We start from the raw sequence: 14,993 nt of genomic DNA on the forward strand, positions 1-14,993 counted from the left end.
GGGGTTTTTGGGGTCGCTGAACACGAATATCACGACGGCAACGGTCTCCGAGGTACCTAGTGCCCAGGGTGGCTGGTTTCCACGACGTCTCCTGGAGTTTTGTGGAAATTCGTTATAAACTTAGCCGAAACTCGTTACCTTGGGGTTTTTGAGGTCGCTCAACACGAATATCACGACGGCAACGGTCTCCGAGGTGCCCAGGGTGCCTGTTTTCCACGACGTCTCCTGGTGTTTTCTGAAAATTCGTTATAAACTTAGCCGAAACTCGTTATCTTGGAGTTTTTGAGGTCGCTCAACACGAATATCACGACGGCAACGGTCTCCGAGGTACCTAGTGCTCTAGGGTGGCCGGTTTCCACGTCGTCTCCTGGAGTTTTGTGGAAATTCGTTATAAACTTAGCCGAAACTCGTTACCTCGAGGTTTTTGGGGTCGCTGTCCAAAGTAAGTTTACAAAACCCATCAGAACGCCATGCTCCTACAATGCCTAAGACCGTCACTACCTTCATTAGCAAATATGTGTTATAGGGTGTCTGAACGAGAAAATCGTTGATTTGTTCTCTTGTAAAAATGTTTGACTTTTTAGGTGTAAAGCCGTCATCCTTACGTTTCAAAAATGCTCTCAGCTTGGGATATTTTGATATATCCACGTTCTCCGCTTTGAAAATAGTTAACTGAATCATTGAGTATTCACTCCACAAACACGCCGGTGACTTTAAAGTTCTTGACTTCTCCATGAAGTATGCTAACAGTGAGATTTCAGAAACACCAGTATTTTTGTTTTGGCACCATTCCTTGTAATTTCTATATGCTCGTCCGTAGCGAATTTTCGACTTCTCGGGCAATAAAAATTCGCAGGCAGCATTTGCTGCACTTTCTATTTAAAAATTTCTCATTTAGAAGTAATAATTCAAAACCAGATTTGCAACTTTTATGTAGCCTTGTTTATAAGCACCTTAGAAACTACAAAATCCAAACAACCAATGTGACTTTGCAAGATTTCGAATAATGTCAAAATGAATTGATTAAGAAATGTTAAAAAATAAAACCTAATCTTTATTTCATGAACNTTATCTGCTCCCACTATAGTAAATAAACTACTAATACATAGTTTTTAAGGAGGTAAGTGAATTTTACCGTAGAAGTGGATGTTGCTATGGGCAATGGGAGGTAAATGAGGTATCCCTATAGAGGACTTACCTCCAACGAATTCGAATTATCAATGCATATTTTATGAACAAATAAATAGAAATATTTGATTAACATTACATTTTTTTAATTATTATGAATGAATATTACATACACATTACAGTTATTACATTTAGTAACATTTATAACATCTGTATAATTATTCCCCTCGCGTTTACTAATTGTCACATTTTTCTCAAAATGATTTGACCGCTCCATTTCAGTCACCAGAGGCTCAATATTATCTGACTGATCCATTAAAACAGCATGATGCGACGTACTACTAGAACCTAGAATTGAAGTGTCATTGTAAAGAATCCTGTTAGCTATTTCATTTTTGTTACACAAAAGTGTCAACAACATAACTTTCTGCAATTGTGACTGATTTCCACCCACCATGTCTCTTGACTGCTAATACATAAACTCCTGTATTAGTCAGTAACGTTGCTGATGTTCTTCGGAATGAATGGGCTGTATTTGTTTCAGGATGTTCTAGTTTAAAAAAATGTGCAATCTTATTAGGAATCATAAAAAGGTTATTCTTGCCGACTGGTTGGTTGTAACGTCTACCTGCTTGATTGCTCATAAAAAGCGTAAAATTTCAGTTTTAATTTCCAATCTAATCTTGATATATTTTTTGAGAATTTCTAGGTGAGAAACAGAACCCAGACAAAAAATAATTGTAAACGTACGTGATATACCATTTTTAGAATCTGGAATTGTAACTATAATAATGTCATCGAAATTTTTTAAATTAACGTTCAAAGTAAGTTTGCATAACTCAGAACGGCATACTCCTGCAATGCCTAAGACCGTCACTACCTTCATTAGCAAATATGTGTTATAGGGTGTCTGAACGAGAAAATCGTTGATTTGTTCTCTTGTAAGAATGTTTGACTTTTTAGGGGTATAGCCGTCATCCTTACGTTTCAAAAATGCTCTCAGCTTGGGATATTTTGATATATCCACGTTCTCCGCTTTGAAAATAGTTGACTCAATCATTGAGTATTCCCTCTACAAACTCGCCAGTGACTTTACAGTTCTTGACTTCTCCATGAAATATGCTAGAAGTGACATTTCAGAAACACCAGTATTTTTGTTCTGGTTTCCTTGTAATTTCTAGATGCTCGTCCGTAGCGAATTTTCGACTTCTCGGGCAATAAAAATTCGCAGGCAGCATTTGCTGCACTTTCTATTTGAAAATTGCGCATTTAGAAGTAATAATTCAAAACTAGATTTGCAACTTTTATGTAGCCTTGTTTATAAGCACCTTAGAAACTACAAAATCCAAACAACCAAGGCGACTTTGCAAGATTTCGAATAATGTCAAAATGAATTGATTAAGAAATGTTAAAAAATAAAACCTAATCTTTATTTCATAAACTGTAAAGAACTGTGGGAGCAGAACTGTGGGAGCAACAGTTAAGTATAATTTACCAGTCTCGGATACTATTGCCAGCCCTCGCTCCGCTCGGACGCAAAATCGTCCTCGACTGGTAAATAATACTTACCTCCTTTATGGAGTAAATAACTATTTTTGTGCTAGATAAATGTTTGTTTCCTATCACTTCTTAGCTTGGAAACTGAATCGTTGCTGATGTAGATCGAAAAGGACGTGAAAACTCAGTAAAATGTAAGAGCTTAGTAAAGAGTTAAAAACAAAGTAGGGTCGTATCAGAGTTGCCTATCAGCAGAAGTTTTTGGTGTTTTGACTCATATTTCAAGTCTGTTAGATGCATGTCATATTGAGGAAGCGGTTACTGAAGTTAAATTATTACCAGTCAATTCCAGGAAATGGTACGAAAAAGCGTATGAACTTTTCGAAGCGTAAAGAAAAAAGCAATGTCAGTAAATAAAGATAGCTTATTTAACTAAAATGTCAAAAACGCTTATGTGTATGGAGTCCATATTCAATAATTATAAAAACAAGTATTAAACTCAAGAAGAAAGTCCATATTAGTAAAATGTATATCTGGTTCTCTGAAGGAAATCTGTGAACATAAAACGAAAAAGTCCAAAGTTTTTAATGGACAAGAGGGCATTTTCAATAATTTTTGGTGGTTGCAATCAGTTCAATTCTTTGTAGGTTAAACTAATCGCTGTAATGAATTAATAAATATGACCTAGATGATGTGGAAGATAAAAATGATATGATTATAATAAACATTATTAATGCAAAAACCAATACACATACATACATTTGTTGCAGATAGTTGACGAATTTAATTTAGAATTATTTAGAAAATATTTACGCCCAAAAATCATCACACATCGCTGATTATTCATATTATTTAAAAACAATAATGTAATGTACGAGTAATCACTACTTAATCTTATTGGAATGCATTCAAAAGCAAATGCCCGTTGCAAAATAGTTACGTATCTAAAATTATTTTAACCGATACAATTTACCGATTACTGTTAGCGCAGGACTTCAATCACGTTACTGATAGATGGAGGTGGAAAGTTTAGAGCAGGGTATGGAAATCTTCTATAGTGGTATAAGGTTTTATCGAAAATTCATTTCAGAATAAAGTAAACCCAGCTAATAAAATTCTCCATGTAGAAAATAAACAACACCAACCTGAAACTTCCAGAAACTAACCAAATATTATTCATAACGCGGATACTATGATTCTTAAATTGACTGAAACATCAACTAAATATAAATTAATTCTTTAAAATCAATTCAGTGTGGCCCTATTTACACCCATGATTATTTTATGTCCTGCTGGCAAATCAACTCGGGTAGTTATTCTCTCAAATCTATGAGTGTACTTGAATGAACTATTTATCAAAATTAGTTCTCTTGTAGTATGTCATCAATATGCATGGAAATTTCATTAAATTTATTCCCGTTTAAATTTGTAATTGGTGTAATTACAATTAAATATTATCTTATTCGTAATTGCTCGTTATGCATAATATGCTAACAGAATTTGGGAATATTTTGGATAAATACCTTTATTCGCCGTTATTCGGATATTGCCGGATTCTGTCGATACTAAAATAAATAAACTACCTACATATTTTTTTCGGATCTGGCAAAATATTAATGTCTATCAGATATACGTACCTGTGGATATACTGCTCATTAAAAATCCTGGTATAGCAAAAAAAACGACTCTGCGTGCAAATATGACCAAGTCTTTAACACGATCTGATACTTTACGTTTGCAAGGTATTTAAATGGGCGTAGAACGGGAGAAATGGAAAAGGGGGAAAGGAAAATTTCAATAAAAAGATTAAAATCTGCTATATTTTAAGACAACATGTTATGCCTCGCTACCACAAGGGATCTACGGTTATATTTATATAAGTTATATTGCAAATATTTATTTTTAATTTGACAATTTCCACCGTGGTACGGTTAGCTGGAAGGGCTTCGAGATAAGAATAATAAACCAATTTTATGTTCCGAATGATCCATAAATTTCTTTTTATCATGATTAAATTGCTTGCCAGTAAGATACAGAATCAATTTTTAATGACAATGTCCAATAAACAAATTACAAAGGAAATAACTGTTACAAATATAATTATAAAAGAGCAAGCATTATTACCAAATAATTTTCCTCGGCGGTTAAATTTTTGTCAGTCTTTCAAGCAAAAGTTTTTAAATTTTTCCTCAGTATATATTTTGTTACATACCCTCACCTACGGCCATGGAAACTATTTAATGGAACTTACTTTCTAGAAACTGCTATACAGAGTGTAAACTTAAGTGGGGGAATCAGTTTTTTAGGAGTGTTCGCCTAAATACGAACCTTTGAAAAGCTGCTACTGCCAGTGACTTCACACCTGGTATGCTATGATGGGATGGTAAATTGGTTAAAAAATTGCCGTTCGTTAATTTTGCGAAACGAGAATGGCCGAAGACGGTCATTCTGAGGTGTCTTTATGTGGTGTTTAGTGACGGTACAGTATGTGATTGTATTTTCATTTTCAAGTTTATGTGTGGTGTTATGGAAAATTATGTACACGAATCAAGAAAAAGTTGATATAGTTAGAACCAACTTTTTACTGATTTTAGATATCGTCAGGAATAAAATCAGAATCTCTATTTCAATGGAAAAACTTAAATTTCAAATTGATATAGATATTCTGCTATTATGTTTTGATATCGAATAAATTCAAAGTTGTAATATCTGAACTAGTTCTATAAACCAAAAAAATAGTTAATAGTAAAGTTTTCAAATTAATAGAAATATGTGATATTATTCAGATGAAGTTGTATATAACTGCTAAAAAACAACATCATTAATTAATGTTCACAACTTGTAGTCAGTAAAATTTTAGAAGTTAATTAGGCTACATTTTATTTAAAATACATTTAGAGAAAGAGCATATGTCTGGAAAGTTATAGATTAATAAAGCTACGATACATATAAATAATTTACGTACTTATAGCGTACATGAGTAGTTTCACAAAAAACGTGTTAGTAGTAACGTATAATGAAGTAGTATAATGTTGAAATAGTTGCTTATTAAATTAAATAGATTTTCTGAAATTTTAAATACTCATAAATATTGCACTATTCAAATAAATTATTTCTTACGCAAAAAAAGATTAGTCAAGTACCTACCTAGTTGATTTTATAAATCTAGTTTTCCTATTCTTGTCCTGTCAGCAAAACTTTATGGATATTAATTATTTAATAATATATTTTTCACGAATTCTATTTCATTTCTTTTTAAATTAATCTTCCTTAGAAATTAACTTATTTGTTCATACTTCTTAGATAACCCTAAATATTCATCTTCAATATTACGCCATTTGATAAAAACAAAATTGTTCATTGATTCATTTTGTTTCAAAAATTTGGTAGCTTCTAAATAGTAAATAAAGAGCTTATCATTTTATTATCTACCATTACTTACATTGAAAAAAATATTATTACAAATACACTTTATTTTTTTTATTTTCAACAAAATAGTAAAAAAACAAATAACCTAATGCCTTTTAATATAAATATGCATGTATTTACCTGTTCATTCTATCAGTTGCTTTACATTCGGTCGCCCTCTATATTGAAATATAAAATATTAAGTCATCTATCGAGTATCGCATCATTTGACAATTATTTTATGACCGCGATGTCCACCATTGGAAGTAATCAATTGCACATGTCTATTGTGTTGTGCCAAACATCAATAAATAAATAAATACCCGTGCCATATATTTCCCTCTTGTTGGTTTATGCATATTTGTTACTATTTATAACGTGAATGTCATAGATGTGCGAGGTAAAAAAACGTTTGTAAAACAATAATATAAAATTTACAGAGCTACTGACCTCTACAGTTATTTAATATTTTTAATCTATGACGGACCATCACCAACATAATGATTAATACTTTCAGTACAAATTTATTATCAATATACTAATATATTTGTTTACAAAAGTTTCTACGAAATTTTTTAATTTCTAATAACTGAAAATATAATTTAGAAGAAAAGAACATCTAAAAAGAAGAAAGAGACTAACAAAAACTGACTAAAGGGATGCTAGATGAAAGAGAATGAAGAGAGATTGAAGAATACACACCCAAAATCAGAAACTTACGAGGCAAAAAGTAACAGTTACCCTTATTTTGCAACATTGGAGTTACTTAAGCACGCAAACAAATGAAAAATGCTCTTGATGTAAAAAACATCAAAATCATGAAAAGTCACAATTAAAAATAATAAATGGGCTATGGCAATGTATGAAAGTTATATAGTTACGTATTCACTTACGAACACAGTATTAAGAGTTTAATTAATAATATAATTTTACCCGACGTTCACTAAGGCTTCCTACACCTATTTTCGTAAACTTTTTCTACTTCTAGTCTTTTCTTAATCCACTGACTTAATCCCACCACATAATTATTAACTACTCACAAGAGGAAAATTTAACAAAATTTATAAAATATCGTCTAATTTTGGAGATAGCTCACATAATGTTCGTAACCATGGAACATATCCTACAAAGACCTTGAGACATACTCCATCAATACAGGGTGTTCTACAAGCTCTATGACAAATGTTGACAGATGACTTTCAAACTTTTTTCTTATATGAAGATAGGTCCGATTCGTTTTTGTTTAGATGTTACAAGTATTTTAAAAAATATAATTTCGTATTTCAATCAAAGTAGCCTGATAAATAAAGATGTTGGTTGTTGCTATAACAATAATTATTATTTGTATCATTTTGTTTATTCATTTGATACTTAGCGTTAAAGTACTAAATAAAAAATGCATTTATTTACAACTGAAGAGTTTGCAGATATTGTCTTTGTATATGAGCATTCAATGGGAACGCCAGACAAGCAGACCTAGAATACCGACGAAGATACCCAAATAGACATCAACCTGCCCACACAGTCTTTGGTGCATCATTTCGTAAACTTCGAGAAGAAGGTAACCCCGCTCCAAAAATGGCCTACTGAAATGAATGTACAAAATGAAGAACATATAATAGATGCTGTCATTGGCAACTCTTCAATTTGTGTTCAATGTGTGACATATAGTAATCTTCATTTATCACCAAATTTTGTATGGCGTATATTGATTGAACAGAGAATTGTTACATCCGTTTCATCGCCAAAATGCTTCTCAACATACACAAAATGATAGATTCATTTCGTTTATCATGTGGTTTGATGAAGTGTGTTTTATTAGAGATTCCATAAATAATAATCATAATGAACATCTCTGGGCGTTACAAAATCCCCATGCAATTAGATCAAGACGATTTCAGCAACGTTTTAGTTTCAACATTTGAGGTAGCATTTTGAACAATATTTTACTGCCTGTACATGTTTAAATGACAACCTTGTTGATTTCATTGATGACGTAGGGCTTAATATTGTCCAAAATATGTAGTATCAGCACCACCACACAGAGGAAGACAAATACACTAAAACCGCTGTATCTTTTCCATTGCATCACAAGCAATATTCGTATGAACTAAGACGAAAAATCCTAGTCAAACTAGTAACTATTTCCATATAAATGAAATGTCATCTTGACAATTCCCAAATCTGGATATCTCGCAAATTTTACTACTGGTATTACTGGATACGAAAATATGCCAAAAAATCGATATTTCAACGCTCAGACAATATATACAACAGTTAGTATGGAGACGCGATCAAAACAACTGTCAAATTTTTAATCTGAGTGTCAGTTCTTTTTTAATACCAAACAAACGTCCTCCATTTTTTTCGCTCTAATACACATGAGACTATGAAAAAACTTATACCATCACTGTATCTCTTTTTAGCGCGTTTAATGAATTCACGTCCGCAACGACTGTCTTTGATATTAGGACACACTCGTGACGTAATGGCAATCTTAAAACGGTTCTACTGTAACTGCTTGATTAATGATCATTACTCGAATAAATGGATAGGTCAACAAGGTTCAATAGCATGGCCACCGCGCTCCCCAGATCTAAACCTTTTGAACTTTTATTTATGACATATGACGCAGCTTGCCTGCCATGTTGAAAGCACTACATGTCAACAGATACTTGAAAGAATTCAGGATGCAGCTAATCAGATAAGAAATTATCCAAATCTCAGCCATCGAGTGACGGAATCTTTAGTTCGCCGATGTGTGCGAAAATTTTCAAATCAATGTCAGTGTAAGCTTATATAAACATATTCTTGCATTAGTAGGCTANACAGATACTTGAAAGAATTCAGGATGCAGCTAATCAGATAAGAAATTATCCAAATCTCAGCCATCGAGTGACGGAATCTTTAGTTCGCCGATGTGAGGCTTGCATTCGAGCCGAGGGTGGACATTTTGAACAGTTTTTATAGTCTTAAAATTTCTTAATTTGGTTAATAAAGGTTAACTAATGTTTATACTTTGGACACAAATAATAATTATTACTGTTATAGCAACCATCATTTTTATTTATCAGGCTACTTTCAAACATGAAATTAAATTTTTTAGAATGCTTGTAACTTCTGAACGACAAGGATAAAAGAAAAAATGTTTGAAATGAACCGAGCTACTATCTTTAAAAAGTTTAGCAAAGAGCTTGTAGAAGACCCTGTACAAAGAGCATAATACTTATCCCAATGTCATGTATCCGAAAGTTCTGGCCACGTTGCGAATGTAAATATGATATTAAAAAACTTAAGAGCTCTAATCTCAGCAAATCAATAGTGCAAGGGGAAACACTGTCCGTTAACTCGAACAAGACCAACAGAAGAAACCTAGATAAGGTTGCGATGCTCACAATAAAAGGGAAATCAAGCTTTCAAGAAACATAATATGTGGGGCTGACACTAGCTGCAACAATCAACTGAAATGTGTTGTTGAAGAATGTAAAAGGTTAAAGTGAGCGAATATTATACATGTGTTGATGCCTAATGAGAAAAACCTGAGAACTAAAGATGCTTCATTGGATTTGTACCGCGATAGTGAGATCTGGGATGATTGACAAATTGCGCACTTGATAACGAGGAGCACACCAAGTACATGGATGCCTGTAGGAATCTATGTATTTTAGAAATGAGATCTACCAGAAAATACAAAATTCAATTTACATGAGTATTTGGAGATTTGAGTGGGAAATCGAGAATGTTGAAAGCAACATAAACTGCACTGGAAAAATGTGGACAAGTAGTGGTTTACTGATGATTCAAATAAACAATGGAATAGGAATTGAAGTAATTGAAGTAGAATCGAGACCTAGGTAAGAAAGATATCCCAAGCGAAAATTTTCAAATCAATGTCAGTGTAAGCTTATATAAACATATTCTTGCATTAGTAGGCTACAGTAAAGGCCAAGTTCAAACAAGATGTATTTAAACCTTATTTAAAAGTATTTACAATTGCTAAACTGGCAACTGTCAGTACGGTTGGGCTAGCATNGCGAAAATTTTCAAATCAATGTCAGTGTAAGCTTATATAAACATATTCTTGCATTAGTAGGCTACAGTAAAGGCCAAGTTCAAACAAGATGTATTTAAACCTTATTTAAAAGTATTTACAATTGCTAAACTGGCAACTGTCAGTACGGTTGGGCTAGCATGGATGAAAATATTTAAAAGCATTGAAGGAAATGAAAAAGCAGATGAACTTGTAAATAAGTATACACACAATTTTCCTAAAACCAAAGCAGTGTTTGGCATTCCATACAAAATGTGTACAAGAAAATTATGGATACTGTGAATCAAGGTCAAGACAGATTGGAACAAAGAAAATGTTGAATATTTACTCGCAAAGAAAAAATTAAATGTTGAGAATAAGATCAGGCTCAGAGATACCACAAGACTTTTGGCAAAGCACTGTAGTTTGAAGAAGTATATGCACAACATGAAATTACACTGACTTAACAGTAGAAAAGTAATATAAGTTTAAGAAAGATGTGTGAGGGTGAATTTAAAGCTTTTTGCAAGTTCAAGCGCATACCCAACTACCAACAAGAACAACCACTACCAAAATTCATAATATATCGATTAATTCTTGAGATAGCTCCCGCAATATCCGTAACCATCGGACCTACCCGAGAAAGCCCTCAAGATATCCTCCCAATAATATAAGGAGCACATACCTGTCCCGATGTCGTGTTCCCGAAATGTTCCGGCCATGCTCCGAATGTAAATATGATATGAAAAGGGTCAAGGGGTGCCGTAAACTACAGATGTTACCCCAACGCTCTCTGGCGGCGCCCGGATCCCAAAAGGACACGTCTCCTCAGTATCAACTGCTCGTCTCTCATATGTCTCGGATTATACGGCGAAATCACCCCCGGATTATATGCCAGATAAAGCCGTTTAATCTTACTTCTCAACAATCCTCTTATCAGCCCGGATAAATGTCCAATTTAAAATTGTGACTTCTCGTGAAGGTATCTATTTAGCGCGCGTGGAATACGTAAAAAACCGTTTTATACGTTTCAGCCAAAGTTAGAAGGATCTGTTGTCTTGCGTTCTGGTGGCATAGAGGCTTCTTTCTGCACGAAAAACCGACGTGAAACAGAAAGTAAGTTATACGAGATTCCAATCTTGGCATTGGAATGAATGCAGTAAGGCGCCCTCGAACCGAGCTGTCTAGCTTTCTGGTATTCATTCGTCTTGCCGCGAAGCTAGAATTTTTAATGAATCCAATAGGATTTATTCTAATTTGAATTATGGCTGCTATTTGAAACGTTTGAAACTCGTAGTTACTAGCCACATATGTACATATAAATGTAGCAATAAATGAATCCGGATAGGGGGATCTATGAATCGCCACTGCTATTCAATGCCTGGACTTTCAAACTGGCAGAGAGCGACCTGACGTTTCACTAGTATACGATAGTGTTTAGTTACTCTATTAAGTAAATAACTCAGGTACACAGTAATAGACTCTTTTAGTGTGATGCCACATATTTAGGCAACCCGCAACAAATTGTCATAGTTGAAATTGTACAAACCGAATACGACCCTTGTGTACTATTTACACAGACACTATAAAAATGAAGAACTTCAAATTAATTTATTTTTACAAGGATTTGGAAGTATTTAAGAACAACCAACGCGTGTTTCGTAAAATAGATGAATAATGCGCTGAAAACTTACAAAAACGATATAAAAGAATAGATGAATGGCAGAAAGAACAGTCGACGAATTTCTGGTCTACGAAGACTGTATAAAAATAATATGTAGAGACTAGAGGACAAGAAATTCCATTAAAAATGTGCAGATATATTAATTCTATGTATACAACTACACTTGTGGTATTAAGTATTCTCAATCTTAACTCAAACTAAATTAAATTCGATTCGCTAATCACTACAAAAGTATATAGAAAACATTGTTATGGGCTAGTTGACACTACCAAGCGTTGATATAATTTTTATGAGCTGTCAAAACGCAATTGCTACGAAAAAAAAGTATGCGCACACAACAGTGGGTTAAAAAAAATAATAAAAATAAAGAAGGCAAGTTGCTTTAAACAAAAAAAATAATTTTATAGACTAAATTAAATAAATCTAAATATAAATCTAGCAAAAAACGTGTGGGTAGGTTTTTATATTTCGGGTGGATCGGTGGAACGAGGGTAGCGAATATATTCCACAAAAGGGGTTGGCCGCTAGCTTCAGTGGAGACGGAGTGGGTCTACAGCTAAAATAATGTTATGAAGGCCCCACCCGTTCTTGCAACCCCGGATGTTAAGTTTACCCAATGCGGTGGTTTTTATTCGCTACGGTGCCTTCAACATTAATATACCTATAAAACAAGAAAAAACGGGAAAAAGGCAGGTCTACAAAAATGAAACTAATTTAAAATCTACTCATATATTGTATCAGAGTATACATGTGATTGGATCACTTTATTATAGTTTACGGAACGCACCAGACGTCGAACGGATCAACGTCGATAAAGTTCCATGGCTAGTGTGCAATTCGTGCCTACTGATCTGGTAACCAGTATTGTTTTGGGTCTTATAGGTTAAACGTCACGTCAGAAAATAATTCAGATATAAACAAAACAAATATGTACAAATCTGGCAAATTGTGAAAAGCCAAGTTAAAAAAAAAGATTTCCCTTTACTACTGCGCTGTACCAGAGGTTTACACAGGTAGTAAAAATGTATATGTTCGATGGATTGTATATAGCACTTGTAAAACGCGTGACAAGAAAACAAATTATTACCAAGGTTCTTATTTTAGGTACGTTCAGGCACGTATGGATGAAATTTAAAAACAGTAAATAAAAATCAGACAATAATTAATGGTGACTAACCATGCAAAAGTGAAGCCTTTACATCTACGAAGTGTAAAACTTAAACGCTACAAATAATATACTAAACTAATATTAGGCTTATCTGAAATGAGTGCGTAGGTTATTCTGTTTACCCGCTCCAGGTTAAATTGTCACGGGGTGGTATAACTCCACCTGGGTATGTCAGGTAATAGCAGTTCCTGCACTAAATACTATTTCCAGAAAGACGGTAGGGTGCAGCAAAATCAACAGTCAGCAAAATCAACAGTGAACAAGCGAGAGGTTCAACTTGCTGAAGTACCATAAGCTCAGTAAGGCTTCAGTGTGTTGTGACAGGCTACGGCAGCTTTAACTCGATAGGTGGTGTCGAGTAACTAATGCCATTAAACGGGTACCAAATAAAATGAGACCAAAGGGGAAAATACAAAAAGAAAAGGAGGAAAAAAGAAGAAAAAGAAGAAGGCCTGAAAAAGAAGAAATAAATGTTCAATGTGAGAATGTGACCACATGTTGCGCCTAACCTCACTACCTACCTAGGTTGTTGATCAGCCTTAAAGTGAAAATTTCTCAGTTCTTCGATATTGGCATTAAAATCCAACTACTAAAGCAAGGGTCGGCAACTGGCGGACCGCGGTCCAGATCCGGACCGCAGAAGGTAACATACTGGACCGCCAAAATTTTTTTGAAAGTATAAATTACTCAAATAAATTATTTAAAACATGTTTTTTACGTTTAAGTGCCAATTTTATCATTTCTTCTAGTATTTTACAATTGTGTGAGTGTGTCAGTTATTATTGGTTAGTAAGCAGATTAAATTTGAGTCCAAATTAAAATAAAAAAATAATAAATATGAATTTTTTTCTGGACCTCCTTAAAAATTTTCAAGAGTATCCGGACCCCACCTAAAATTACTTGCCGACCCCTGTACTAAAGGCTTAGAAAAATACCAAAAATATTTATTTTGCCCAGATATTTCTTCGAAAAATCCGCAATTTGCGTACGGCATAAAACGTGGCACGAAATATCTTAATTTTGTAAGAAAATTTCTAATTTAACCTCCTTCAGGGGGTGCTAGCGGGAAAACGGGCAATTGAAATCGTTTTTTATGGTCATATTCGGTTTCAGTGACCCTAAAAACCTAAGAATAGTGGGGTTTACCCTCTGGTTCATGCATTTTTTTTGTGCGCCTGTGCAATTATAAACAACATATTTTTGTAAATGAAGAATACTGACAATTATTATTTTAGGTGGCAATGATTTTTGACATATCTAGGTCGTATCGATGTGATGAACTACTTCAAATAAAAGTTGGAGATGTGCAAGATATGGGAAATAGATTGCTGATCACTCTGCCAACTACAAAAAGAAGGATCCTTTACTATAAGCAAATATTTAGACATATACTGGAAATATAGTACCGCAAGACCTACACAAATAGATAGTAACAGATTTTTCTTAAATATTCAAATGGTAAAGTATATAACCAATTAATAGGAATTCATACATTTGGGAAAATGCAAAAGAAGTTGCCGCATTTTTCAAATTGAAGGATGCTCACGAATATACAGGATATTGTTTCCGTAGAACTTCAGCTACACTATTAATAAATTTAGGAGCTGATGTCACAACTTTAAAAGTGCATGGAAATCTTCAACGGTAGCTGAAGGCTACATTGAGGAGTCCAAAACTCGTAAATCAGTTGTTAGAAAAAAAATGTTCCTCGCAAGTACATCAAGTGCTGGAATCGATTTTTTAAATAATTCAACAACTTTGGAGGATTCAGTAATTCATAAACCATCTACTAGTGAAAACACTTCAACCTACATAAATAAAGTAAATACATATTTCAAAACCGAAATAAAAAATGGCATAAGGAAAATCCCATTATTTTTGACCAAATGATATGTAGTTAACGGTTTTTTGTAATATCTGTGCAGGGTAATATACATGATTCATATAATCGAGTAACTTAACACATTAAATGTAGTGTTTTCACTGACATATAAATGGTAACAGGCACAAAAGTCGATTTCTTATAGAATTTGTGTCTGTCCCTATTTTGGGATAACTGTAAAAATTTTCATCACAAT

The sequence above is a fragment of the Anoplophora glabripennis genome, unplaced genomic scaffold (genome assembly GCF_000390285.2).
Source record: "Anoplophora glabripennis isolate ALB-LARVAE unplaced genomic scaffold, Agla_2.0 scaffold408, whole genome shotgun sequence".
NCBI lineage: Eukaryota > Metazoa > Arthropoda > Insecta > Coleoptera > Cerambycidae > Anoplophora > Anoplophora glabripennis.